This window comes from Mus musculus, chromosome 11, assembly GCF_000001635.26.
Source record: "Mus musculus strain C57BL/6J chromosome 11, GRCm38.p6 C57BL/6J".
NCBI lineage: Eukaryota > Metazoa > Chordata > Mammalia > Rodentia > Muridae > Mus > Mus musculus.
In genome coordinates this window covers 37,125,761-37,153,583 of record NC_000077.6, presented here as the reverse complement: position 1 = coordinate 37,153,583, position 27,823 = coordinate 37,125,761, and the positions used below count along the sequence as shown (strand labels likewise).

Here is a 27,823-nt window from a genome sequence, read left to right as displayed (position 1 = left end):
AAATAGTCAGGTCGAGTTTTTGCTTCTCCCTTAGAACCAAACTCACATGGCTTCCTTCAGTGCCTTATTCCGTGAGAGTGTTAACTCTGAAATTAGTTTTGAACGGCTCTTTCCTAATTTTTATTGATGCCTTTATTTATTTTTTATTTATTGTTTTTATTATATTGCCTTTATTCTGACGGCAATACCTTTAAAATCTGTACTTGTTTGTATTTAAATTTTTAAAAGATAACCTTTTATTTTCATATTTTAACAGCTTGATCAGCTTAATGGTTACAGCTTTAGAACGTATGAGAGCTTAATTATATCTATATAGCATTTGGTATATGGGATCTTCACTTTTCAAAATACTGCAAATACATGAAAAAAAATTATTTTCAGATTTCTCAGCCCCATCCTCCACCCTTTTTTTCCTGAAATATTTTACATAAATCCTTTCCAATTCTAATAGTCTGATTTGAATCAGTGTGCATGAGGGAGAGAGAGATGTGTGGCATGCATGTCCATATGCAAACACATAGGTGTGTGCAGAGGAGTAGGGGAGAAATTAATTATATTTTAAAGAGACACACTTTTCTTTTTGCCCCTGCTAACTGCAAGTAAAATATGATAATTGTGAAAAATGTGTTGATAAGTAAAGTCTCCTGGGAGTTTGTGCTCATGTGCAGATGGGAATCACATACTCTTATTAGTAAATTGTTCATTTCAAAGTGTTTGCTGATAGAGCCAATATATATGCTTCGGAGGTCTGTGTTGATAAACTGGACAGTGCCACTGATCCTATTAATCTTTGTGTGAAAAATTCTATAATTTCTTCCTGTGGAATTTATTATAGAATAGCCCTTACCACAGTTTGCTTAGAAAACAAATCATTAGTAAACTGAAAGCCGTATTGTTATTTGGTATTTCTTCTTCTTCTTCTTCTTCTTCTTCTTCTTCTTCTTCTTCTTCTTCTTCTTCTTCTTCTTCTTCTTCTTCTTCTTCTTCTTCTTCCTTCTTCTTCTCCCCCTCTTCCTCCTCCTCATGCTCCTCCTCCTTATTATTATTATTATTATTATTATTATCATTATTAAACTTTTCTAGCATCCTATTAGATACTAAAGTGAGTCTTTACTTTAGGTTCGTCCATCCTGTCATGCTTTCACACAGGCCAATAGCTTTTCAAGATACCATAGCAGGTAGCCTACTAACTTTGTCCCTTTCCTAACCCACTAGAATTGCCCTTTAAGTGGTGGGAATATGTACTATAACAGTGAGTCACTATGAGGAACAACTAGAAGCTCCTGGCAGAGATAAAGTGAGTGATGTTTAATTAAATTATCAAATTGCGGACATAGTGTAAATATGAAAATTACTATCTTAAATAATCCTGGGATAGGCAAAAGATGCCATACATAAGGGTCAACATTTTCATGGAGTTAAAAAAGATTTATTTTTTCATTTCCTAGTTTCCCATCTGTCCTCACTAAAAAAAAAAAAATGGCCATTTCATACATCTCTGTCTGGTGAAATAAAAATCATTTTTATTAGTCCCTCAATAGCAAGTGAGGTGTTCCAGAATGTTCTGATGCAAATCATCTTCTGGCAAATTCATTTTATTCTTGTTAATAATTTCAAATTTGCTGAAAACGGTTCATGTGTAGCTTTCAAAGTGACGGACATGGTAGTAAAAGCTGCAGCATCTCTGGTGAGGCCTACAGGTCCCTTCTGCTTATATTGACTTATACTTCATAAAATATAGTTTGTGTTCTTAAATTATTCGGTGAAAAAAATAGCCCTTGTATGACCTAATAGTCATCTAATATCATTTTAGGCCTCCATAAGAGTACTATTTTATATATTTTAGCCAAAACAAATGAACATCCACTCTCTATGAATTAATTATAATTAGCAACTGATTTAATGCTTTCTTTTGCATTCCTTTTCTATGTATCCCTGTGAAACAAACATTATTCTAGGCATGCAGTACACAATTATTAGTTCAAGTTGAAGTGATTCTGTATAAAATTGGCCTCATATTTATTCATTCAGAAAATGAGCAGGGAGAGAGTGCATATTTTATACAACTCCAGTAATTTCAGTATCAGATAACCCTTAAGCAAAATAAGATTTGACCCTTTCAAAATTGCTTAATGAATTGGTATTACACAGACTATCTTTTAAAACTTCTGTAGAATTTTTTCCCCTTTTCCCTGAAGCCTTTGAACATAAGCTTTGGATCACAGACCCTGCATTTAAATGTTGAAAATATGATTGTGTTTTGATTGCTTTTGGTGCGTCGTTATGATAGAAGCCATGCATTCTAAGAAAAACTGTGCCAGCACTCGACAGATTATTGTAGATGCCTCCATGTGAGGCAGTGAGTTAAATTAACTGAAATGCTATCTTAAGGAACAACAAATAAAAATTCCATGATTTCATATGGCAAGGATGCATCTTCTTCAGTCAGGAGTGGGCTTGTAGGGAATAAACCTAATTATTTTGAGATTCTAGTTACCGTTGTTTTCAGTGCGCTCTAAGCATCCCTTGCCACTGCGGCCTGTGTATCCATAACTTGTTTGCAGTGTTGGTCAATGAGGGTGTCTTCAGTAATCCTAAACGTGCATATGATACTTTGCTGATGTGTTTGTCACAAATTCATCATCCAACAGACAGAAACCACCTGCAGGAGCTTCAGAATGATTTGAGCGTTGTCCTCTGGCCTCTCTCCTAATCATGTCTCCTTAGCTAACTTGGAGACATGATTGCATTTCAAACAGTATTTGTAATGAGGCTACTGTCTTGTTCTACTGTACAAAATTGGCCAGTGGAAGCTAATAACACGTTGTCAAACGCAATGGTAGACTTTGTACTGCTCATTGGCCACACTATCCTCATGATTAAGGAAGTAGCTTTAGTGGGAAGCAAAGTTGTTGTTTTGTTTATCTGTTTGTTTGTTTGTTTGTTTTTTAATAGAGCCACAGTGTGTTTCAGATTGTTGGTATTTAGTAGCTTCCGCCTCACGATTTGGATAGACTTGTGATGGACCTTTCTGATTTCTGTAGTTTGACATTAACATTTCAGGACTGGGCTTAACACTTAAAATTTTACTCACTAACCTGAGCATTCTAGGAAGCCCTTAAACACTTTGAGAACCTGGCTGTAAGAGTGTAGATTTTATGAAAACACAGCCTGTGTTCTTTACTCGGCACCAGGGCAGGGAAGGACTGACTCAGAGAAATATAATGCAAATCATGCATTTTGTTTAATTTTTTTTCTATTAGGGTACATGAAAAGTAGTGAGAAGAAAACTGCTAAAGTTCACTGTCTGAATGCATTTCATGCCATGGAAAATACCAAAATGCATCTTTTCAATGTGCAATCAAAGCCAAATGTTACTGACTTATTTATTTTAAATTGTGAAATTAGGTATGTGTTGCAATGCATGCAGAGAGTGGCCAGGTGTTTAGTGTTCCACAGATATGTACTGTTAAAGGTTACTGTGTTACAAAGCATGGATTAAGAAATGAGGTTCTGCCAGATGCATAAGCACTAATCACTATGTATCTGTCAAATAATTTAGTGCACTATAACAGTTGACAAGTCTCAGTCTATCTATACTAATTTCAATATGAAAAATTATTTTACATCGAGTCTAAAAACCTCACTATAAAATATTCTGTTAGGTAACAAAAACAAACAAACAAACAAACAAACAAAAAACTGTGTTGGTTTGTTTGCTTCCTTTTCTTTTTATCTTAGAATATTCTGTTTCGAATAAAGTTGTAGTTCTCAAATAGTTCCGTGGATGATATAAGACAAAATGGTCTGAGTATATTACAGGAGTCATTCCTTGGTACTTTCTGTTTCATTTTCTTCTATGGTGTGCAATGAAACTCTTCTGCTCATATTTTTACGTCCGTGAAATCTTTATTTTTATTCATTAGAAAGAAGTCAATTAATTTGCATCCACTAATCTCCCATTCCTCACATTGTAATACCAATCTCTTTATATCTGAAGGGAAAACTGTTAATACTTCCTCTAAGCCTATAAACTTAATTCCCATTAAGGGAACTGGTAGTTTGAATGAAGATAACAATATCTTGCAAGTTTTATTCCTATTGTTTGGCTTTTTATAGGCTTCTCTTTATCATTTTCCTTTTGTGGCATTCATGTAAAATATGTAGTCTGGCATTCTCTTAGTTTTCTAAATTTCTATAACTTATATATTTAGTGAATGGCAGAAAAAAAATCAATAAAAATTTGCAAATCAAGACATGCTCATATTATTCCCCTAAAGCCAATAATGTTTAATTATTTTAAATTGCTTATTTTACAAGATTCTTTTAAACGGGGCATTTCAGGTTTTTTTTTTTTTAAATTTTCTTACAAGTATTAAATAAAACATTGAAATATTTTGATTGAGTTTGAAACGGTCCTAGATTAACTGCCATCAATAAACCAGAAAATACATTTCTGCTAGAGAAAAAGCTTCAGAATAAAGATCAATGGGTGACATTGACCTATTTGTGCACTGTTTTGTTTATGCCTGATGCATTTATGAAGAGAGCTATAGGAAATGCTCAGCAAAGCCTAAGGAGCAGTTATCACTGTATAAAATGGGTTTGTTGTTATTGTTTGTTTTACTACCTCTTTACTTTATTGAACCATTTATGTTGTTTTAGGATACTAGAAAAGAATTTTTAAAATAAGTTTGAAAATGTGGACATCATATCACATTATTGTCACATAAGTTCTCATGAAGGAAACCAAACAGAAATGGGTTTCAAAAAAGCTAAGATTCAATTTTTTATCACTTAATTTATAATGTCTTTCATATTGGTTCACATATGAGTTCTAAGTGATACATCTATTTTGATTTCTCTCTGTTTCTCTCCATCCTTCCCTGACTCTCCCTTCCTCCTTCCCTTTCTCTCTTCTCCTATAACTGCCCTGGGTGATGCACAGCGCGGTATATAGCAACACTTAGGCTTCAGATCTTCCCAAGTCCTGAGGTGACAGACCTGTCTGGCTTTATCTGACACAACTTACTATGGATGGAAAACTAGTGAATAATGGCCTTCTGTGACCGTACTGTCTCAGCACGCTCCATTGTTACTGAATATTTGATTAATAACATTTCATGTTAAAAAGAACCTTTTTTTAATTTTAGGGTTTTTTTCTTTTTCTTTTCTTTTTCTCTTTCTTTCTTTCTTTCTTTTTCTTTTCTTTTCTTTTCTTTTCTTTTTTAAAGTCAGGGTCTTTTTGTGTAGCATTGGCTGATCTGGAACTCTGTAGGCCAGACTGGCCTCAAACTCAGAGATTTGCCTGCCTCTGCCTCCCAAGTACCAGGATTAAAGACTTGGACCATCACACCCAGGTCCCTTATTTATTTATTTATTTATTTATTTATTTTCCCAAATTTATTTTCCTTTATTTATTTATTTAGGGCGAATTAAAATATGTTACTATGTCACGTAATAAAATAGGAGATGATTTTAACAGTGCAGAAAACAGCACACTTTTAGAGAATTGTATTTCACTAATAACAACAAGCAATAATGACAGTGACTCTTTCTGGTGTAGCTACCATATTACAGTACACCTGTGACTTTGGTGCTTTTATCCTTGCTTGCCTTTCCCAGAGGATTGTGTCTTTCTACATAACCGTTAGGCATGTTGGTCTGTTGATAAGCCCAAGCAGTTGAACTGAGGCCTGGGTCCTTGGCCATCTCAATGTGTTCTGTATAGTGTGTGCATGAATCTGAGCTTTTGTCTTACATCCTAGAAGATTACTTTTGCTTTTATACTTAACCCTACAATCCATAACAAAACAATAGCATTTCTCTAGTCCCTAAAAGTTGGGTTTTCTTGCTATATAAAGTGTTTTGTTACACATAACCTTTTCCCTCTCAGAGATAGGGTCTTGCTATGAAGCTTAAGATAGATTGCACTCATCACTTCCTGCCCCCCATCACTCCTGTGCTGCTCTTAGAGATCTTCACCATCATCTCTGAGGATTCTAAACGCATGTTTAGAACAAATTGGTAATCTAGCTGAAACAAATAGGTGGCTCAACTGTAGCTTCCCAGTGAGGGTGAGAGATTTGTCCATTTCTTCAGAGCCATTAAGTAGGGAGGGAAAGAACCTCAGATCCTTCTACCTCCTAACATTCTGATTTGTAGTATTTTTAACTATCAAAGTAATGGGTTTCTTTAGTTGTTGTTGTTAAGCAGAAGGGTTTGAGGTCCTTTCCCTCTATCGATCTGAAACTGGTCTCAGTTCACAATCATCCTGTTTGTCTCAGCCTCCAGTGTTCTGGGATTACAGGCACGCCTTCCTGTGCCTGGTTCACAGTAAATTTTCATGCTGCCCAATGTTGACTCTTCTTGAAAATTATCCTCGCAATTTTATTTTGTAATAAAATTGTTAAGTTATGGCTCTTAATAGCATTAAAAACTAATATTCATGAGAGATTAAAGGATCAGAATGGTTCAAGTGAGTAAACAGACTTGCTTATAGGGACACCTAATTATTACAAGATAGGATATAATTAAGTGCTAAAGTTGTGTGGTACCAAGACAGTAAAGGCTACAGAGTGTTTAAGGAGGAAATCAAAGGACCATATTGTTCTACCAGGCAGGGACGGCCAAATTGAATTTTGAAAAATCAAACAAGAATTGAAACAAGACAGATTCACACATGGGTTATAATTTCATTGACCTTTGCAGTTTGTCTTTTAAAGGCACACAGCTTTTATTAGACACTTCTATCCTTATGGACTCCTTCTACTTACATCCCAAATGTACTGACATTTGGATGGTAGGTTAGTAAGGAAGGCAGGGATGGTACTTAATAATTCTTTGGGCTTATAGTGTAGCTCAAGGCATTTGCTCTCTCTACTACTCAATTTTATGTGATGAGTGTTTTGATCCCAAAATACAGAGAAGGCTGAGGATCCATGGGTCCCTGGATCCTGACCTTCAGCCTTGTTTCTCAATAAGACACACAATGGCAGACCATCTATAAGTTTACCTTCTGTATTCCCCAATGTAGTGGGAGAGGGATCTTCCTGAAAGATTGCCATGCTATCACTCAAATTGTTGATCTAGGTTTTGACTGTTTCAGGAGAAGCTAAGACATTGCAGGGTTGTTAAGTTGTAAGATGAAATAAACCACTTGTCAACATGAAGGCTAACCTAAGTCTGTACTTTGTTAGAAATAGGCAACTATTTTCAGATACTTTCCGGTGACCACATTATATATTTCAGTATTTACCTCATAAACAGCATCACCATGAAGAGGACCACTGTACCATTGTAGTTGAACACAAATTAGTTTACTATTTACAAAATACTGAGAGTGCTAGTTAGTTTTGTCAAATTGAAACAAGCTCACTTCGTGTGGAAAGAGGAAACCTCAATTGAGAAAGTTATCTCCATCTGAGTGGCTTTTAGGCAAGTCTACGGTACAACTTCTTGATTGATATGGAAGGGCTCTACCCACTATGGGTGCTGCCATAACCAGGGCTGGTATTCCTGGGATGTACAAGGGAGCAAAGTGGGCAAGCTGTTGGGAGTAAACCAGTAAGCAGCATTCCTTCCTGACCTCTGCATCAGTTCATGCTTCCAATTCTCTGCCTTGAGTTTTGAGGTCTCTTAATAATTGACTGTGAACAGGGTGTGTAATCATTCCTCCTTAGATTAATATTGGTAATGCCGCATATCACAACAGCAGAAAGCAAACAAGGGCAGTGAGCCTAATCAAAGCAACTACACCAATTACTGTTATTTTCTAACATTTTTTTTTTTAAAGTTTCTCTATTGAGAACTATTCTGAGTTAAACTTATTTCATCTAATGGCCAATTTCAACTTTCTCACATTTTGGATACATGCCATTTGTGTTCCTGATTCACCTGGGCACCGGTTTATACCTTACCTACTTTCTCCTTTATTCTAACAGTTACACCTGCTCTTTATTGCTGAAACCCACCGGAACTTGCTCTGCTTCTTGGGTTGGCCAGTGAGCACTCCCAGAAACGCAGCTGAGTTCTCCATCAGACATCCACCCACTTGGTGAGTGATATTATAGCTACAGTTTTGTTTTCTTCTGCTTGGTTTGTGCTTGCATTGTTGATCAAAATATGTTCACAGTGTGTTTGGGCAAATGTGCACAAGAAACCAGGTGTTTTCTTTGTTATTGTTTGTTTACTTTCTTCTTTGTCCTATGAACAAATTAATTTGTTTTGATCTCTCTCTCTCTCTCTCTCTCTCTCAAACCTTCTCTTATCATTTTTCCTCCCACACACTTAAAGGATTTTACAACTCCCTATTCTTCACCTGCACCTAATTTCTACCTGGAAAGATTGCCTAAAGACAATCCCTGGTCCATATTCTACCAAATGTTTTGTCCACTCCACATTTATTTGACATGCAAACATGGGAATGCATGGAGATGACTGTGACTAGCTGGACAAGATTGCTTCATTTTGTAGGGTGGAATGGCTTTTGGATGAAAAAGCTTGGCTCCCTTGATTGGTTTAATGTGAATCTGTGCAGGCTTTATACAGCAAGCCAAGAGGAATTCATTGAGTTTCCTTAGGTTCCTAATTAAATCCTCTGTTCTTTATTGCCCTGGACTGTCATTCTCAATATGTTGCTCTCTATCATCTTGTTCCTCATATCTTGCTTCCCTACTCCATTCTTCCTAGGTATTCCTATCACAATATTTCCCTGCTTTAGTGGTTTGTTTTACACTTATTCACTTATTGTTATTTATTTTATTTATGCTTTTGAGGACCAAATCTGGAATCTGGCACATAGTCGGAAAATGCTCTACCAGTGTGCCAGTGAGTTTCTTTGTTTCTATAGATCGTGGTTTTTCTCTTTTCATAAGTCAGAGCCTACCCAATAGCTCATTTGGGGATAGAATACCCACAGGGTTCCATGAGGAAAGCTTTAACATATCATGTAATTCTCACTTGGAGAAAGAGAGTCTCCTTTAACCAAACTATTGTTTCCTGCCTAATTGAGTCATGTGACTACAGATAGGGGTTTTGTGGCTGTAGTTAGTTATAAAAGATGATTTTAAAAGTACTATTAGACAAATGAAATGAGTCTTTTTTTTTTTCCCAAATTAAATCTTTTCCCTTTTCCTGGGTAACGAGGCAGGGAGTGAGCATGCCTTAGGAAAGGGCGTAGGCATGAAGCTGAGTATAGGAACACCCCAACAAGAATGTGTTCCTAAAAATCTGTGACTTAATGAGTGTGACCAGAGCAGTTCAGAAGGCACGTATGGAGATTATGAGATGCTGAGTAGAATTCTCATCGAAGCTGCAGTTACACTGGTGATGCAATGAGAGGCTTGAGCTTGTCCTTCCACACCTAGTTAGAGATAAGCGAATGTGAACTGTTGCCAGCAAATCTATCTCCTCTGCCTAGGGAACCGAAGTCCAGGCATTTCGTCAACATTTTGTCATCTCCCTTTCTATCAGGGCTGAATGACCACATCGCTCCACTTCCTCCTCTTTTTTTCCTGTGTGTGTACAACTTGAGCAGGCATTTTCTAGTTAAGTAGTTAACAGTTCTGTCTAGATCTTAACTGTGTTTTCATTCCGAGAAAGATTCCCAGTTGAACAAACAGCATTCTGCATAAATTAAACTTTCTCTGCAGCGAGGTTTTCTCATTTTGGAGGTGAGATTCGAATTGGTTGTTCCAGCCTGAACTGGTCAGCAGGCCCCCCTGACTTGGCTGTGGGACTCTCCAGGCTCTGTTATCCCCTTCTCTGCTGTGTATCCTCTACAGCAGCACCTCTGTGTGGAAGACTCTAGTGTCTATTTTGCTTTAGTTCTTAAGGACTATAATCAAGTGCTTAGGAAATCAATTAGACATGTTAAGTTGTCAATTTTGGAAGGAATGAGAGTGCGTATGGTGAAACAGACCTGGGACTCTGGCATATTCTATACTAACCCATCTGTCCTCCCTCGGCAAATAACAGACCACAAAGCAACATAGTTAGAGAAAGGGAACTTTCTGGGGCAAAACCTGGAATAATGGGGAGTGGGCACTTCTGCTGATTCTAGGGTCCCCTTGACCTTGTCCCAGCTGACAGTCATCTGCTGCTCTGCTCTCTGTTGCTGTCATCTGAATCTTGTCATGTAAGCTTGTCATCTGGCTTTCTAGCAAACAGTGCAGTGTGGTTTTGTGATATATGGAGGCTGAAGGAGGAGGCAAAGCTTACTGAGGACAGTGAGTAATAGCCTGGAGATCTGGGAAGGAAAAGAAAAGGTTACGAAGTTTGAGACACTCCCTGGGTATTAAAAGCCAACTTCAGAATTTCCAGCTAAGGATACCAAAGTTCAAAACTCATCACTGAGGTTCATAGATGTTGGTCAGCAAGCTGCCTAGCACACAGGTTTGCCAATTCCTTACGTTCCCTTAGTGTATTATGACGTCGTGTGTTATCATTTAATTATAGTAATATTTTAATCATTTATTGCTGAAGCTAACACTCTAATTAGACTTTGGCTATTTTGCAGGCCAGTGAGTGGGGCAGGTCCTGGCTTACAGAAAACTATTATCCACTTATGGAAAATGTTCTCTGTGCAGTATGATGTGATTTTTTTTGAATAATGTTGAACCTGTTTTCAAGATGCCTAGCTACTTTGTAAAGGGCTCCACAAGGCTTCTGCCTTCCACTACTGACTTAGCCTGTCACTTTCAGCCCTAACAGGATAAGTGAGCATGGTTCTATCAGACAGAGAGAGGCTTGGTATAGTCCCTGAGGATTGTACCATGTCCCCTCTTCCTTCCTCCACCTCCTCTGGCTTTTCCCTTTTCACTGTGGCTTATGCCTGAAGTTTTAAGTGCTGCACTCTTGGCTGTTAAGAGTCAGTGTCCAAAGCTCGATATAGCTTTTCTAGCCATGGCTCTATCTTAAACCTTTCTATGCAAGCACTTTTAACTGGGAGAACTGTATAACCTGTGTCTGTCTATGTTTTGGCATCCTCTGAAACACTTGATTTAAGCACACATCCTGTCCGTGTAGATTTCAATTCTGAGACCATCAGACAGGCTTCCAACCAGACCAGGAGGAAATGTAAGAAGTGATTTTAGTAATAAGAATATAATTTGGGGTTGATTTTCCCCCACTAATTAGAATATAATGGAGAAGGAAACTGGAAAACCAGAAGACAAAAGCCCCCTACATTTAAGGAATGCTTCCATCAAAGCTAATAGGACAACCAATTTTTTTTCCCAATTGCTTATGCTATTTAAATGCAACTCTGCTTTAAAAAGAAGGATACAGCATGTGTTTTAGGCAATCGCCCTGCAGTGGGTATTGTATAGATTTCTGGCCCTATCTGTAGATTGCAAGCTGACATCCTCGTCTCCCCTCCCTCTCACCTGAAAGGTGTACAACACTTTCTAGGTGTTAGGTATATAAGTGGGGATGTTTCTTTTTAAGAAATGAGATTAACACATTTTTTCTCTAGCATGAAATACATTTTGTTATAAAAGCTAGAATTATTAGCAACATATAGAAAGCACTGCACTGAGCTGCCTTTTCTATCTCCTTTTCTGCCAGCAGAGAAACACCCTTTACTACGCCAGCACTAACCTTTAAGATCAGCACATTTTGAGATGTTTTTTCCACACTGCATGCCTGAGTTGCCTTTGAACATTGTGAGATTTACGGCAGGTTTCTTTTAAATATTTCACGCTCTCTCACATAAAGTCAGGCAATATTGTGTATTTCAGGAAATATTTTCGCAGAAATTAAGAGAATAAAAGTCAAAAAAATCAGAATTAATGCATAATGTCTATGGTGCTTTTTAAAAAAAGCAAACATAAAGGGAAAGGATAAAGGAATTCTAGATGTGTAGCATGTACATAATCTAAGTCATTGTTCCCCTTAATATAAGTCAGTGGGTTTTACTCACCAAAGCCTTTTTAAATTCTGAAAAACTGAGGTCACATTGGATTAAAAAGAATTCTAAGTTTATACAACTAGGAAGGAGGCAAAAATAAAAAGACACAATTTTTTTTTGTTCTTAAATCTATTTCTCTAGATAATTAGCCACTATTTACTACTTAGCATTTTTTTGGATAAGTATAAAATGAGTTCATTCTAAAGAGGGATAATATAAATCATATGAGCTGATAAATAATTAATCTTGTATGTTTTAAAATAGTGAATCGTTCAGTTTCTATTCCAGTCGCCACTTACGATGAGGTGGTAGCCTTCCTGTGCTGTTTCCTGACTTTCTCTGGAATACAGTTCAGAGTTTACATGCTTTTGAGCACCTGTGCTAGCTGGTAGACACTATTAAACATTTTAATTAGTTTCTTTGGACTAGTGAGACAGAATATATTTGAATGACTCAAGTGACTGTTGAAAATCAGTTTTTAAAATTATAGTACACGTTTATTTTTATTCCATTAACCTTGGCAAATCAGATAAACAATAATTCCATAATTTGGGTAACCAAAGATTTAATGTAGTATTGCAAAAATGTAAAGAAAATGAGTTCTATATGTCAAGTCTAATTTTATGGAAACAGTAGCAGATAGAAATAGAAGACCAAATTATCAATTTGATATAAATTAGATATAATTGTGCATAGTAGAAATTATTAATGAATCAATATATTATGCTTAAAAGTGATTGGTTATTTGCTTGTGTGTGCATACTGATGCTTGTGGCTGCACACTCTTCCAGACTTAAAAAAATGGCCATGAAGGAAGTATGTTAATAAAGAATATAAGTGAGTAGGGTCTCAGCCATACGGAGCAAAATAAATGCACTGATTTCTTGTTTTTGGCAGTTATTGTTCTAAATCATCCCCATAAACAAGATATTAACAAGCCCTGAACCATTGCTTCTAGGGGGAAATGAAGGGTTAGGGAACATAAAAATTGCTGACGACATTTTCATCAGCCAGCCCACAGAGCTATACATAGCCTGCTCCACACATGCTGAAGAATCACAAACTGCAGTGATAGCCACGGATGGGCATAGCCTGGTAGCTCGTGTTTGAACAAAGCTTATCCAACATGTGTACATTCCCTGGAATATAAAAGACAGGATTCTGGGCCAAGGAACCATGCACAGCACAGCAGGACTTTGCTCAGTGACCATTTCCAAATGTAAAGTCACCAAGAGAAAACACACACACACACACACACACACACACACACACACACACACACACACACACTGTAAAAACAAAAATGTGGCATGGAAAGGACACTTGTTTATAGAATGCAAGAGAAAGAGGCTAGAGCCATGTGCAGTGCATAAATAGACTTTCTAATACTCCAGTACTCTTTCTAGTACTAGAAATAATATTTCTAGTGCTTTACTATTTGTGGCTTGCAACTTTTAAAAAAACATACATTTTTATTAATATTTGGAAATTTTCACACAGTGTATTTTTGTCATAGTCACTCCGCACACATCTCAAACTCCTTCCTAATCCACTGCTACATCTTCCATACACTCAGGGTTTTAAAAATAATTCATTGAGTCTGATTTATGCTGCCCATGTACTCCTGGGTGCGAGGCCATGAAAAAATGGTGGCAGACCTTCCAGAGACTACACCCTTAATATAAGCTGACTCTTCCTTGCCCAGTAGCTATTCACTGTTAATAGGTCTCAGCTAGGGGTGGGACTTCATGACCACCCCAGTCCTCGTGCTGGGTTTTGACTGACTTGAGTTTATCTAGGTCTTGCGTGTATAGTTGTGACTGCTGTGAGCTAATACATGCAGCTGCCATGGTGAGTCCAGAAAACAGCATTTGTAAATATGTCATCCACCACCTCTTGAAACCTTTCTTTCACCTCTTCCAGAATGATCCCTGAGCAGTGGTAGGAGGAAGTGTGGGATTTTGGTCCCACTTTGGGCTGAGGAGTTCAGTCACTTATTATATTCATGTTAAGCTGTTGTGAATTTCTACCTTAATCTCCATCTACTGCCAGAAAAAAAAATTAAAAGAAAGGAATGTTTTCTGATGAGGGTTTTGAGATTCATTCATCTATAAATCATTAATCATTAAAAAGCTGGATGGAACACAGGGCCCCCAATGGAGGAGCTAGAGAAAGCACCTAAGGAGCTGAAGGGGTCTGTAACCCTATAGGTGGAACAACAATATGAACTAACCAGTACCCTCAGAGCTTGTGTCTCTAGCTGCATATGTATCAGAAGATGGCCTAGTCAGCCATCAGTGGGAAGAGAGACCCCTTGGTATTGCAAACTTTATATGCCCCAGTACAGGGAAATGCCAGGGCCAAGAAGTGGGAGTGGGTGGGTAGGGGAGCAGGCCGCGGGGAGGGTATAGGGAACTTTTGGGATAGCATTTTAAATGTAAATAAAGAAAATATCTAATAAAAAGAATAAAAATAAATAAATCTTAAACTCAAAAAAAAAAAAAAAACTGGCTTAACACTGTGTACACAAATGCTATGGAACTATCCAACCATTTTCTAAATAGATTTTGGTTCCCCTCCACAAGATGTAACCTAAGCCTGGCACTGTCACAGGGACCAAGAACCAGTAGTTAGATCTGTAATAAGTTCTAAAAGTACTATGCTTTGCAGAACAATTATGTATTTGTGTGTTTCGTGTATGTGTGTGTGTGTGTGTGTGTGTGTGTGTGTGTGTTTGGCTATTTGCATGCCATGGCATAACATCAAAGATAGTTTATAAATATATAGAAATGAAGTTATGTGTTATATGTGATTGCACTAAAGACATACTAACATAATTTGTTAGTAGTGTTGACGTCTGAGAACAAAATAACTCATTTTAACTTCTCAAGTACTTTTCCTGCCCATTTACAACTTTCTAACATAATTTTACTTTACTACTGAGGTAAACATACTAGTTAGATATTAGAATGTAGAAGTGTTTTGGTTACAAGGGGATACTTTAGATAAGCCATCTTGTTTGTACCCAAATTGTTCATCATCTGCTGTGTGTAAGGACTTACCGTCTTCCAGCAGAAAAGGGCACAGTTTATATTTAGCTCTGTGGGTAGTAAAAAAGAAGATATCAAACACTCTTTATCTGTTTGTTCTTGGTTCATTATGCTAGCTAACACACCATTCCAATTTCATGTAAGAAACCATATAAGAAACCTTGTAATCCAAGATCTCTAGAGACAGGAAGATTTTGAGTTCAAACCTAGTTTGAGTTATGTTACCTGATCCTGCTTCCAGAACACCTCAAAGCCTGGGTGTTTTGCAGCATCTAAGCATTTGCTTGGTATGTACAAGGTTTGGGGTCCAATTTCCAGTAATGCCTTAGAACAATTAATTCAAAACATCAATGTTCTAAGTATTTTCCTGTGCCTTATAGAAATATATACTGTATTATATAATATAATATAATTGGTTTTTTTTATTCTGCCTTTCTAGCTTTCTAAAAGTTTCAATTACACTGCAAGATCAAATTTGGTTCCTTTTTTAAAAATGAAAAAAGTGATATAAAATTCAGAGGAGAGAGTAATCATTGTCATTATCATTGTGGGCATAATGCAAAAGGAGAGACTCGCAGAGAATGGATAGCAGAATGAGCTGTAAATAACAGGTAGGGATTTGATAAGCACACAGCAGAATAATAATGACAGCTTATTGAGGCCGATTACATGCCAACTGCTGTGTTAGACTTTTGCTGCAGCCACTTCACAGCATTCACCACAATGTTATACAGGAATTGATATTATCTCATTTTGCGGATGAGGAAAGTGAGTCTCAGAAATATTAAACAGTCTCCCCAAGGTCGGACACCTAATGAATGGCAGGAGAGGGATTCCAGTGCCTCTCTTCTCTTCTTCCTGCCTAGCAAGCACTCATGCCGGGTGTCAGTGATACTGATTTGCCTCCTCTCAGCCTCTCAACTTTTGTGGGTTTTATTTTTTATTTTCTGTAACATAGAACTAATGCGACTTGCCAGGGGATAGCAAACTACTATTATTAATGTCACATTGTTAACAAAGAGCAAAATTCATGTCATCAGTGACATTGGAGAACATCTAAGTGATGCATATAGCCAAGAAAAGTTAGCCTCTACTTAAGTTCTTTCTAACTCATCACTTCAAGGAACATACCTTCTTGTATCCATCCTATAATACATGTACTTATATGTTTTGCTTTCCAGGTGTTAATGGGTCCCAGCAACTGTAGTTGGCTGAAATATTAAATGGATAGCTTCATAAACAGTTCCTAAGTTTTAAATTCTGTGCTGCCTTGAGCAGTGTGATGGAACCTGATATTAACCCATTCACTGTCCTTCATCTTGAGCACAAATCACACCATGGTCCAGAGTATCTCTGGTGTATATGCTACCTACCCCTTTAGTCATGACAAAGCCATGTCACTTCTCAAACTGACCACCATAGCACCTTGATGCTTAAGCCATTATGTTTCATTGTTGTTGTGTCTGTCTTTCACTGTGCATAATTTATACACTGAACTTGCTTATGGATCCATATTTATAATAAGCACCTATATGGGTTATAGAATATCTGTGGCTTCAGGAATCACTTGCTGCCTATACTTAAGGAAGGAATATAATAAGTCGTAAGAGACAGTAGTTTCAGAGTGAGCTACACTAGCCAATAGTATCTAGTCTGCAATTGGGAGCTTCAAATCATCTTTATTTTTACAAACACACACACACGTGTGTGTGTGTGTGTGTGTGTGTGTGTGTGTGTGTGTGTGTGTGTTTGTGTGTGTGTGTGTGTGTGTGTATTCATTCATAACACATAATTGTGTTTCTTTGAAAACTTTGTCTACTTTATATATGACTTAAACAATGTGTTTAAAATTAATCAAGGTAAATAAGAGAAACAGGAAATGATTTCCATAATAGGAAACAGTGGCCACTGTAAGCTAGATGAAATGCTGGTGGGAAATACAGGATATGAAACTGAAAGAGATCCTTGGCAAACTCCACGCGGGAACTATGATGTTAAAACTGAGAGGTACATAGAGAAAAGGACAAGGACAAGGCCTGGGAAGCTCTGGTGCTCTTCCTTCATCAGAGAGCTGATGACCTGGGTAGATAAGGCAACACTGCTCTGAATCCAAACCCTCTGAAAGAGGGGCACAATGGCACCTGGCTTACATTTAGTCATCAGTACATCTCCTCAAGTCCATGAGATGTCATAATTGCTCAGTGACTATTTCCTGAAGGAACCAGCCCACTTTGTCCAGTAAAGAAACATCTGTGTTTACATTTTGTGTGTACAGTTCCATCTAAACAATGAGATTGACATAGGAAAAAATGTGAATGAATTCTAAATTGCAGAGATGGGTACTCTTAAGTGGTCAACAGTGCGAGAGTAGAAGTGTTTCAGAGGCTGGCCATTGTCAGATGAAATGTTGGTGGTACACACTGAGGTATTATATCAATTCAAGAGGTCCAAAGTGCATACAGTGTCATTCCCAGGAAGACTAGGAGAGGCAGCAGAAGAGAAATGTTAGCAGCCCTGAGTTTTCTCAAAGGAGACAGTCAGTTCTTATGGTCAGGGGTCTTCATGGATCACCAGTATTGTAAGAACATGTCAGAAGGGCCTTTGAGGGTGAGAAGGTTCTACCTGCCACGCAGCTATTCTAATAGGACATGAAGGAGGGTAATCCAAGACACAGATAATTGTCCACTACACTCTTTGACTCAGTGTGTTTAAACTTAGGAAGTCCCAGGAGAGTCTCTTTAAAGTTACCTGAGTCTATGCTACCATACTGACCTTCCATTTGTCATAAACCACCCACTTCAGCTGACCAGTTTAAATTTGGGTGTAGAGAATTAGTCATAGGGAGCTATGCTTTGTGTGTGGTTTCTTATTCTGCTGCAAGCAATGGTTGGTAGTAACATCATTTTTCTAGGCAGTGGGGAGGAAGTTGCAGGTATAGGTATGAAGAAATTTCACACAGCATACTCTCTCCTGTTTCCTGCACACTGATGAATTCTGATGACTGCTGCTGTCTATGAGAAGGAAAGTGCATTTCTGTTGGATCTAGAATTTGACCTCTGAAGATACTTACACTCTGCAGTGGATATTTGCTTTCAAGCATCATTCTGCAGAAATATTTTAAAAAATGGTTACAATTTATGAAAATACCAGACTACTTATAAACTCTGAAACTTAATAAGAGATAGCAACTGGAAACCACATTGTATCATAGGCCAGATTTCTTGCTAAAGAGTAAGAGTAAAAATAGAAAAAAAAAAGCCATTATTCCATGTAACTGTAACTACATTCTATAGGGAAAAAAACATACCTTTCAGACTCCTGTAACTATCTATTAGCCAACAAGTCTTGCTGGATTTTTATCAGACTGATTTATCTTTTTTTTCTTAGATATTTTCTTCATTTACATTTCAAATGCTATCCCCAAAGCCCCCTATACACTCCCCACTCCCTGCTCCCCAGCCCACCCAATCCTGCTTCCAGGCCCTGGCATTCTCCTGTACTGAGGCACATGATCTTCACAATACCAAGGGCCTCTCCTCCCATTGATGGCCAACTAGGCCATCTTCTGCTACATATGAAACTAGAAACAGCTCTGGGGGTTTACTGGTTAATTCATATTGTTGTTCCTCCAATAGGGTTGCAGACCCCTTTAGCTCCTTGGGTACTTTCTTTAGCTCCTTCATTAGGGGCCTTGTGTTCTATCCAATAGATGACTGTGAGCATCCACTTCTGTATTTACCAGGCACTGACATAGCCTCACAAGAGAGAGCTATGTCAGGGTCCTGTCAGCAAAACCTTTCTGGCATATACAATAGTGTCTAGGTTTGGTGGTTGTATGTGAGATAGATCCCCAGGTGAGACAACCTCTGGATGGTCCTTTCTTCTGTCCCAGCTCCAACCTTTGTAACTCCTTCCATGGGTATTTCATTCCCCATTCTAAGAAGGAGAGAAGTATCCACACTTTGGTCTTCCTTCTTCTTGAGTTTCATGTGTTTTGCAAATTGTATCTTGGCTTTTCTAAGTTTCTGGGCTAATAGCTGCGTATCAGTGAGTGCATATCATGTGTGTTCTTTTGTGATTGGGCTACCTCACTCAGGATGATATCCTCCAGATGCATCCATTTGCCTAAGAATTTCATGAATTAATGTTTTTTAATTGCTGAGTAGTACTCCATTGTGTAAATATATTAAGTTTAAATTCCTCTTTTGAACCCTTGAAGGTGACATTAAGTGATAAAGAATTTCTCCTGACCTGGCAGTGACTTCAAGAGAAATTTAAAAGCAAGACACAGCAGCATTCATGAAAATCTCAGCGTAAATTTAAATGTGCTCCAAAATGGGGGCAGTTGTCGCCATGGCAACAGTATTCTTTCCTAGATTGAGTTTAAAATGAATGTGGAAGAGTTTTCTAAGCAAAGATATTAAAACATGGGGGAGGGGGGAGTAAACCAGAAGCTATGATGTAGCTATAGTCCTATTTTTTGTTTTGAAACGCTGAGGCAGGAGGATCTCTTGAGTTTAGTAGTTGAAGATAAGATCAGGCAACACCATCTGGGAAAAACTTCTTTGTAGTTTTAGATATACAGTCCTTTGAAGGTTGGGATATGCAGTCAGTATCATTAGTCATTATAAGGTAACCTGGAAAAGCTCATTTGTATTGCTTGAGAAATGGCTCAATCTGTCAAGTGTTTACCGTGAATTCATAGGGCCTAAGATTAGACCCTAAGCATCCATGCTAGAAATGCTAGATGCAGCAGTGTATGTCTATAATCCTATAATCACAGACCAGGGGAAGCAGAGACAGGTGGCTTCCTAGAGTGCTGGCTGGCCAGATGTCACACCCAAATCAATAAGCTCTGGGTTCACTAAGAGACCCTGTCTGAAGAAATATGTAGGACAGCAACTAAGAAAGATACTTTGCCTCCACAGTCACATACACACACACACACACACACACACACACACACACACACACACACACAAGGGGGGGCACACACAAATTCTATTGTAATGTTTATAGATATTTGGGATATATCTATGTTGTGTCAAGTTCTTCAAGAAAGAGTTATAGTCACACTGTGTTTCCCTTACGTCTCATTGAGTGTCTTGTATTTGTATGAATTATTATTTAGTATCTCTGTCCTAACAGAACTTGTGTCCTACTGTTTCCATGGCTGGCAAATTTTTCATTCACACCAAGGCCCAGATTAAAATTTGCTGTCAGAAATGACAAGAGCCAGGAGTCAAAACAGATATCATAGGATTTTAGAACCCTGCTTAACAGGGTCCATTCCTTGCAGTTCACTGTTTTGAACAGGACAGATAGGTGGGCTCCTGATGTAGGCTGGAAAATCCACACCTGCCATTTCCTACCCAACAATTAGCAATTCGGGCAACATCATCAACCATGATTCCAATGCTAGTCCTGTCCCGTGTTACCTGTATTACTTCCCTAGACTCTGGGCATCTCCCATCACCCAAGCTGGAGAAGAATATTTTTCCAATTGGAAGAGACCTCTTCAGCAATGAGAATGTATAGCAGAAGTTTATCAGAAGCAACTCTAGCTGCCAGGTGGTGACAGACCTAACATCTAGCTCATCCAGAAACAAGCCTGGAATGGCTCTTTGAAATCAGCAAGTACCATCTACCTTTTCTTTTTTCTTTTTTTTTTTTAATTTTTTAATTAGGTATTTTCTTTATGTACATTTCCAATGCTATCCCAAAAGCCCCCCATACCCCCTCCCCTACCTACCCACTCCCACTTCTTGGCCCTGGCATTCCCCTGTACTGAAGCATATAAAGTTTGCAAGACCAATGGGCCTCTCTTTCCACTGATGGCCTACTAGACCATCTTCTGATACATATGCAGCTAGAGACAAGAGTTCTGGGGGGTACTGGTTAGTTCATATTGTTGTTCCACCTATAGGGTTGCAGATCCCTTTAGCTCCTTGGATGCTTTCTCTAGCTCCTCCATTGGGGGCCCTGTGATCCATCCAAGTGGATGACTGTGAGCATCCACTTCTGTGTTTGCTAGGCCCCGGCATAGCCTCACAAGAGACAGCTATATCAGGGTCCTTTCAGCAAAATCTTGCTAGTGTGTGCAATGGTGTCAGCATTTGGAGGCTGATTATGGGATGGATCCCCGGGTATGGCAGTCTCTTTTCAAAAACCATGACCACACAACTATTCCCTCCTTCTGGTTTTCTCTGTGACTTTCCTAAGTTAGCTCTCCTCACCATACCTTCCATTTTCAGACTTGAAAGAACTGCTTGTTACTACTTGAGGGAGTGACTTATTCTGGGAGGATGGAGTCCTTGAGGAATGTTCATCAGTATCTGATAGTTTTGACCTTCTGTCTCATGACCAGACCTTCCTAGTGTTACCCTTAAAAGCAAAAGCAACAGAACTTTCCTTTGTCTCCTTTGCAAAGACTTCGCAGACTAGCTAGTCAATTTCTTCATTTCCCTCGAGGAAATATATGGGAGCCAGCTGCTAAGTGCTGGTGTTTGCACACACCTGTCTGTTTATTTTTTAAAATGTAATTGAGAATATGCCTGGAAGCATGAGTCTTTTTTTCTCCAGTGTACTCTATGCAGATTGAGACATGCAGAAGACAATCATCGTCTTGTATTGTGCTTCTAGTGCATGCGCACTTCTCTAAGATGGCATTTTGAAAAGATATAACAATGAAAAGATGCTAAGAATACAAAGTGGATACAGATGAAACACTAAAACATAACCCAGAGCATGAAAATGACATAGTAACCACAACTCCATACCAATGATTATGATGTTTTGTTAATGGTTGTCAATACTAGCTGTACTTAAATGTCATCTAAGAAACCTTAACATTTCCCACATTACAGATGCACATGCAGGCACATGCACATTTATGCACACACCTGCACACACATGCACACAGGCAGACAGAAAGGTCATTAGACAATGCCTGAGGTCTATTTAACCAGGGACTGTGATTTTAATTGTTGTAAGGTGTGACTTAGTTATCCATACTTGACAATGCCTGTCCCAGGCTCATACTGTGAAGCCAGCTGTCTGAATTCTCTATACACATGAGTATATATTTCTTGGCACTTATTGTTCCCTGCCTCTTCTGTACTGACGCCCTTCAATTGGTCCCTTACAAAGTTAGGGTTTTTGTACATTTGACTCTTCATGTAGAGGTAACCATTCTGGGATCCCTGTGAAGAGAAATTTCAAGTTCTGTCCAGTGAACATCAGGAAATCTTAAGAACCAGACTCCTAACATTCTCAAATGAACATAAGGTGAAGCACAAATTAGCTTTTATTTGTTTTCCCTTGTGGCAATCTATAAAGCCAATAACTTTTATTAGTTTATGCTTTTACTTTTTATTTTCTGCCATTAAAATTTAGGCATGGGCTATCTCTGACTTAAATAGCATTAATATTTCTGGGTACCGGGACTGGTGCCTTGCATATAGTAAGTATATGCTCAAGAGTGTTCAGTATATAGATGGCAAAGCCAAGATTCTCGGCTATTAGAAAGACGTGTAGTTTAAATTCATCAAGAAATTTCCCTAACTAACATCCATATTTATGGATTTCAAATGAAAGAAGCTGTTCTTTGTCAAGTCTGGCTGTGTGGAGTCTTTGCACAGAGCTAGTATGTCTTATAAGGTACAGTGACTCTGTCCCAGAGTAGAGCAAACTAGTGTATTTGGGTGGGATGATCAAGGACTATTTAACCCTATGTCCTAAGAATGAATTCTGTAAAGTGTAATTGAAAACAGTTCACAGTGGGATCTAAAATGAGTACCTCTGAGTGACAGGAGCATAACTGCCATGGCCGAACATAAACTCTCCAAGATTCCTACAAACTTAGGTCTAGAAAATTGTGCCCAGTGATGATTCCCAACATACTAGCTTTCAAATGCTAACGATAACAACGAATTCTGCGGCTCACTGAGTACTTCCTACATGGGTGGCATGGACCAAAAACGTATACCTACTACCTCATTTTAACCTTCACAGAAAATTGATTAGAGTTTGGCGTCAGCAATACTAAGACTTGGGGCACTTGAGGACTGATGAAAGCCCAGTCTGACTAAGAATGACATAGGACTTGAGTCCAGCATCATGGAACACAGAGATATTGCCCCTTCCTAAATACTTCACTGTGTTATCTGGGCCCACCTTTCACCACTGTGGCTCCACTGTTTCTCTATTTCCCGTATTATTTTAGTCCAATAACTTAAGAATCAATCAAAATACAGAAAGTTCTTAAAACTTTCCTGTAAAAAATTGTTTACTGTAGAATTTGGAAAACAGGCAACAAACAATAAAAGCTTTAAAAAAATTTTTTTTAATAGAAGGAAATTATGATTTGTGCCTAGGTCCCAGTTCACAGAAACCCAGTTACAGCTCTAATTCTGAACATTCTCATTAATAAAAACAGCGGTTTTGTTCGGTTCTATGAGTACTTTTTAAATATGATGAAAGCATGGAACCCTCACCACGAAAGAGACAAAACAGTTTTCTGTATTTCAAAATACCATTCAAATATCAAAGCAAAACAGACAGCAACCGGCTTTTCAGTTCAGGGATAATATTTAAAGTGAAAGCTGATGTCTTAGTAATCATTCAGTTAGTACAGGATGAGGAAGGTGTTGGCGTGATTTTATTTAGATCCTAAAGGATCCTAAATCCTAAACAGCATTCTATTCTTCCTCCTTGTGTAGCATATCATTCAAGAATACAGACATTAAGAGTGGACTGGCAAGAGGGATGGGCAAGGAAGGGTTGGTCTCAGCAAACGAAATGTAGTGTGTTTTAGGTGTCAGGACATAAAGGCAGATGAGGAGGATTGATAGAAAGATGCTTTTAAGAAAGACACATCACTTAGGATAGGTGTGGTTGCCCAACAGGACCTGGTCTGATTGATTTTGTTTCCAGAATCTAGGAGTCTCGACTCGGGGCTGTGGTTGAGTGAAACTGGGTCGGATGTAAGAACTACTGGCAAGCTTGTCTGCAAGTCCTGGGTGCTCCTAGTTCAGGGTGGAGCTGTTTTGTCTTCAGTAATGGAGGATTGACAGGTGACATAAAAAGGTAATTTCTCTTGAATTCAGGTAGCAGTACAAAGCAAGTGCCAGTTTCTGAAAAGTGGCCTCAATTGGTACTGAGTGCGCAGGTGGCCCTATTTTTCTTTTCGTTCTTTTTTTAAAAGAGGTAATTTATTAGTCTTAGAAAAGAATGGTAATAAAATATTCTAATTCATTTCCCTATAAAAAGAAAACTAGTGCCTCTGTGGGTTTGTTTTAAAAACAAATAGTTAATTCAAAACTAACAGAATTCTCCGTTTAAAAAAAGATGGTAGTCTCTTATTTACTTCATTTCAAGTTATTTTTTTTAAAACTCAGTCTCCCTAGCAACAGAGACATCTGTCTCTATTCTCTTAGTCATTAAAGCCAAAGAAAGTAGCTGCTTCAAAAATAATAAAGGCAATTTCTATGAATTGGGTAACTGTTAATTGTTGCCAAGAAATCTTAGTGAGATAATGAGGCATACAGCAATTGACAAAGATCTTTTCATTGATGTCTGAGCTTCCAGCAGCCCATGGTGGATAGCTAATGTATACAGACCCATCGATGAGGTATTGTGTGATTTGCTATGTAACATAAATAGAGAAGTGATCTTTACTCTTTCTAATTTCTGTCAGAAGTATGCCTCACTGTGATTTCTCTGATTGCTTGGTAACTAATCATGCCTCGGGATACCAAGGAATATATTTGCCCATTACATTTCATGAAAATAGAAAGGTTTGAAGCCTTCACAATGGAGATCAATGCAGCAAATACTACCGTAGCTGCTGGTGGTGTGAAAACACAATATCCTTCTCATTTGAGTTGTAGACTCTGCAAAACCATTTGAGTGAAAATACTTAAAATTGCACTGGATTCTAAAATGTATATTGGCATTTGTGCTAAAACTGTTTTCAGGCCCCTTATAATGAAACCCCAATCACCCTCTACAGTTGCTTCGCTAATAAACACAAAACAGTTTCTCAATGCTTTCTGCTCTCCCAGCAGCCATGGAAGCAAATTATATTAAGTCAGTATTTTTTATTATTGCCCTGTTTGGCTCATGCCTGGCTGTATGTGAAACTACTGTTAAATGGGTAATAACAGAAGGAGAAGCCAAGCATATAGAAAGAGCTTTTTGTGATTTTTTTTAAAATGAGGAAATATAATTCTGATCACCAGACGTGGAACCATTTATTGGAATAGTAGAATTATAAGCCAACTTGAGGACCTCTAAGGGAAGAATGGGCAAGGGCAAATGGGAGCTGTCAAAAAACGTTGACTCTAATTTTCAAACTGTGGGGTGTTTATAAAATTTACATATGTATGGATAACCATTGAGAAAAGTACTATCAATTTTACATGAGTGTCAGTTTTAGTGGAGATTTGAGGAAGACAATTGCTTTTATTGAACCATGTTGCAGTATGGTACAGATAAGAAACAGGAGGCGTAGAACAGGCTTTATCCCCTATGTTTTATGTCAAAGGGTAAGTAGGTAGTTGTACAGAGTCTGGCGCATTCTACAAATAATTAAGGTATAGCTTGTTGTGAGTAGGATTAGATCTATAACAAAGTCAATGCATAGTTCAGCAAATCCTTTTAATTTAGAGATATTTTTATGATTTGCAAAGCTATTTTTTTAAAAAGATTCTTCTAGATATCGATATTTCTAGTAAATGCTTATGAATATAAATGAATCAGAGACATTATCTTTAAAAAATTACAGTTTTCATCTGCATAATTTCACACCGTTAAGGTGACAAACTGTTAATTTCCTTTCAAGATGCTTCTAATAGAATGAAAGGAGAAAGAATCTTTCTCACAACCAAGTGGAAATAGACTTGAATATCTGTGGTGACTTTTGTTGAAAGTTTAAAAAATGCAGTGTCAAGGAGATCTTGGCACTTGATGTGGTTGGTGTTCATGACACTCCAAGGAGGAGCCCATCATGGCAGCACTGGCTTGGTTGATCAAATTGTGCCATATTGTCTATCAGCATGTCATTTAACAGCAGCTTCTGGTGGCAGGCTGAAATGTGTATTTGTCACAAGTGAGGGTCATTGGACTCATCTTTATTTCTAAATCCAAGGCTAGATACTGTAGTCCTTGAGATACATATGACCTGCCACCTGTTTGTGTAGTCATAAGGTAAAGATTGATTTCCTTTGTCAGGTTGTAGAGAAAAGACATTTTGAATGGTGTTAAAAATTACACAATATTAACATTTTAATGCCTTCTATCAAAAAGATTTTATAAAGACACAACATACCTACTGTTATATGTATAGTGTCTGTTAAAATGTCACAAGAGAGTCAAGTAATGGTGATTGAGGTAGTCTGGGCCATAATACTTAAAAATATTACTTTAGTTAGCAATTAATTAAAAATTAATCCCTATCTAGCCACTTACACAAAATGATCTCCATTGTCAGCTCTGGATTTAGGTTATAGAGTCAATATGAATTAAAATAGAATGAAATTACTGTACCATATTATAAGAGCTGATCTGTACAGCTAACATTATTGGATCTGTCTTGCACTGTGTCTGTGCTAAGTGCTTTACCCAGAACATCTCCCTGAATCTCTGCAAGACCTCTATGATGAGGGCTTTCTCTTAGCATCATTTATTAAACAACATAGAGAAAACTAAATAAAACAAAATAAAACAAAACCAAAAAAAAAAAAAAAGATGTACAAAGCCACATAGTAAGATGCGATGACATTAGATTGGAACTGTGTTTGCAGGCAAAATCCATATTTTTAACAACTGTGCTATAGTCACAACTAAAATTATGAACCCTGACAAGTACATGAAAAAAAGGCAAATACTTCACTAGAAAAAAAAAATAGTAAAAGAAGTACACCGTCTGCTCCAAGCAAAGAAATCCGCAGCCTTTTCCCTCATAGGAATGTGAGTGTGGCAGTGAGGATGACAGGGGTCACCCAGGCCCCTTGTCTTTCTGACTTGGCAGTTTAGCTTTGGGTTTCTTTTTCTTTCAACCCATCTTGACAGTCAGATTCACTGATAACTTCCACAGTTTCCATCAGACCCACCAGGTTGCTACCCTGGTTTTTGCATGGGCTAGTATTTAATCATCTTAGAAAATAGCAGAAAATCCTGACTTACTCTAGGATAGAGGTTCTCAACCTATGACCTCTATGGCAAGCCTCTGTCTCAAAAAAAAAAAATAAATGCTTACATTATAATTACTAACAGTAACAAAATTGCAGTTATGAGGTAGCAATGGAGATAATTATATGGTTGTGGGTCACCCCAATATGAGGAGCTCTATGAAACATCTTAGCATTAGGAAGGTAGAAAACCACTGTTCTAGGAGATTTTCCATGAAAAGAATTCCCCTGGAGGAGGGAACCACTAAGACAAGGAAAAGAAGCTCTCAGGGTATATCCAGGATGTCAGTGTGCACTTTTGAGAAACATGAAAGTTTTCTTAGTTTCTAGCCCAGGGTTCTCCAGCCTCTTTTCTGTTCCATTCCTCTGTCTTGTTCTTTCTATGTTGTCTTTCTATGAGCCTGGATTCTAATTTGTACTTAATACAAACAGGAAAAGAATAGCTCACTGAAAGGAAAGGAGGTAGCTTCATGAATCCCTAGGAAGCTAAGACAAACAAGCTTGACAAAGAAGGTTTGAAAAACTGGAGATCTGGCAGTGTAAGACTTGAGGTAAGCTCCAGGTGAGAGTTGGGATAGTACGATCAATGACTGCAAGTAGCACCCACTGATGCCTCCATGTCATGCTTTTCCATCGACTGTGTGTAGGATGCAGACATTGACAGTCCTGGC

At 38.0% G+C, this 27,823-nt stretch overlaps 1 protein-coding gene across 13 annotated transcripts in view; it reads left to right on the top strand.

Moving 5' to 3' along the window:
* Tenm2 (teneurin transmembrane protein 2) overlaps positions 1–27,823 on the top strand; it is a 1,230,398-nt gene that overhangs the window by 83,470 nt on the left and 1,119,105 nt on the right. For all 13 annotated transcript variants that reach the window (XM_030245994.1, XM_006533290.3, XM_006533295.4 and 10 more), the window contains exon 2: positions 7,944–8,056. The gene's annotated coding sequence lies outside the window, so the exon portion shown is untranslated. The remainder of the gene's footprint in view (positions 1–7,943; positions 8,057–27,823) is intronic.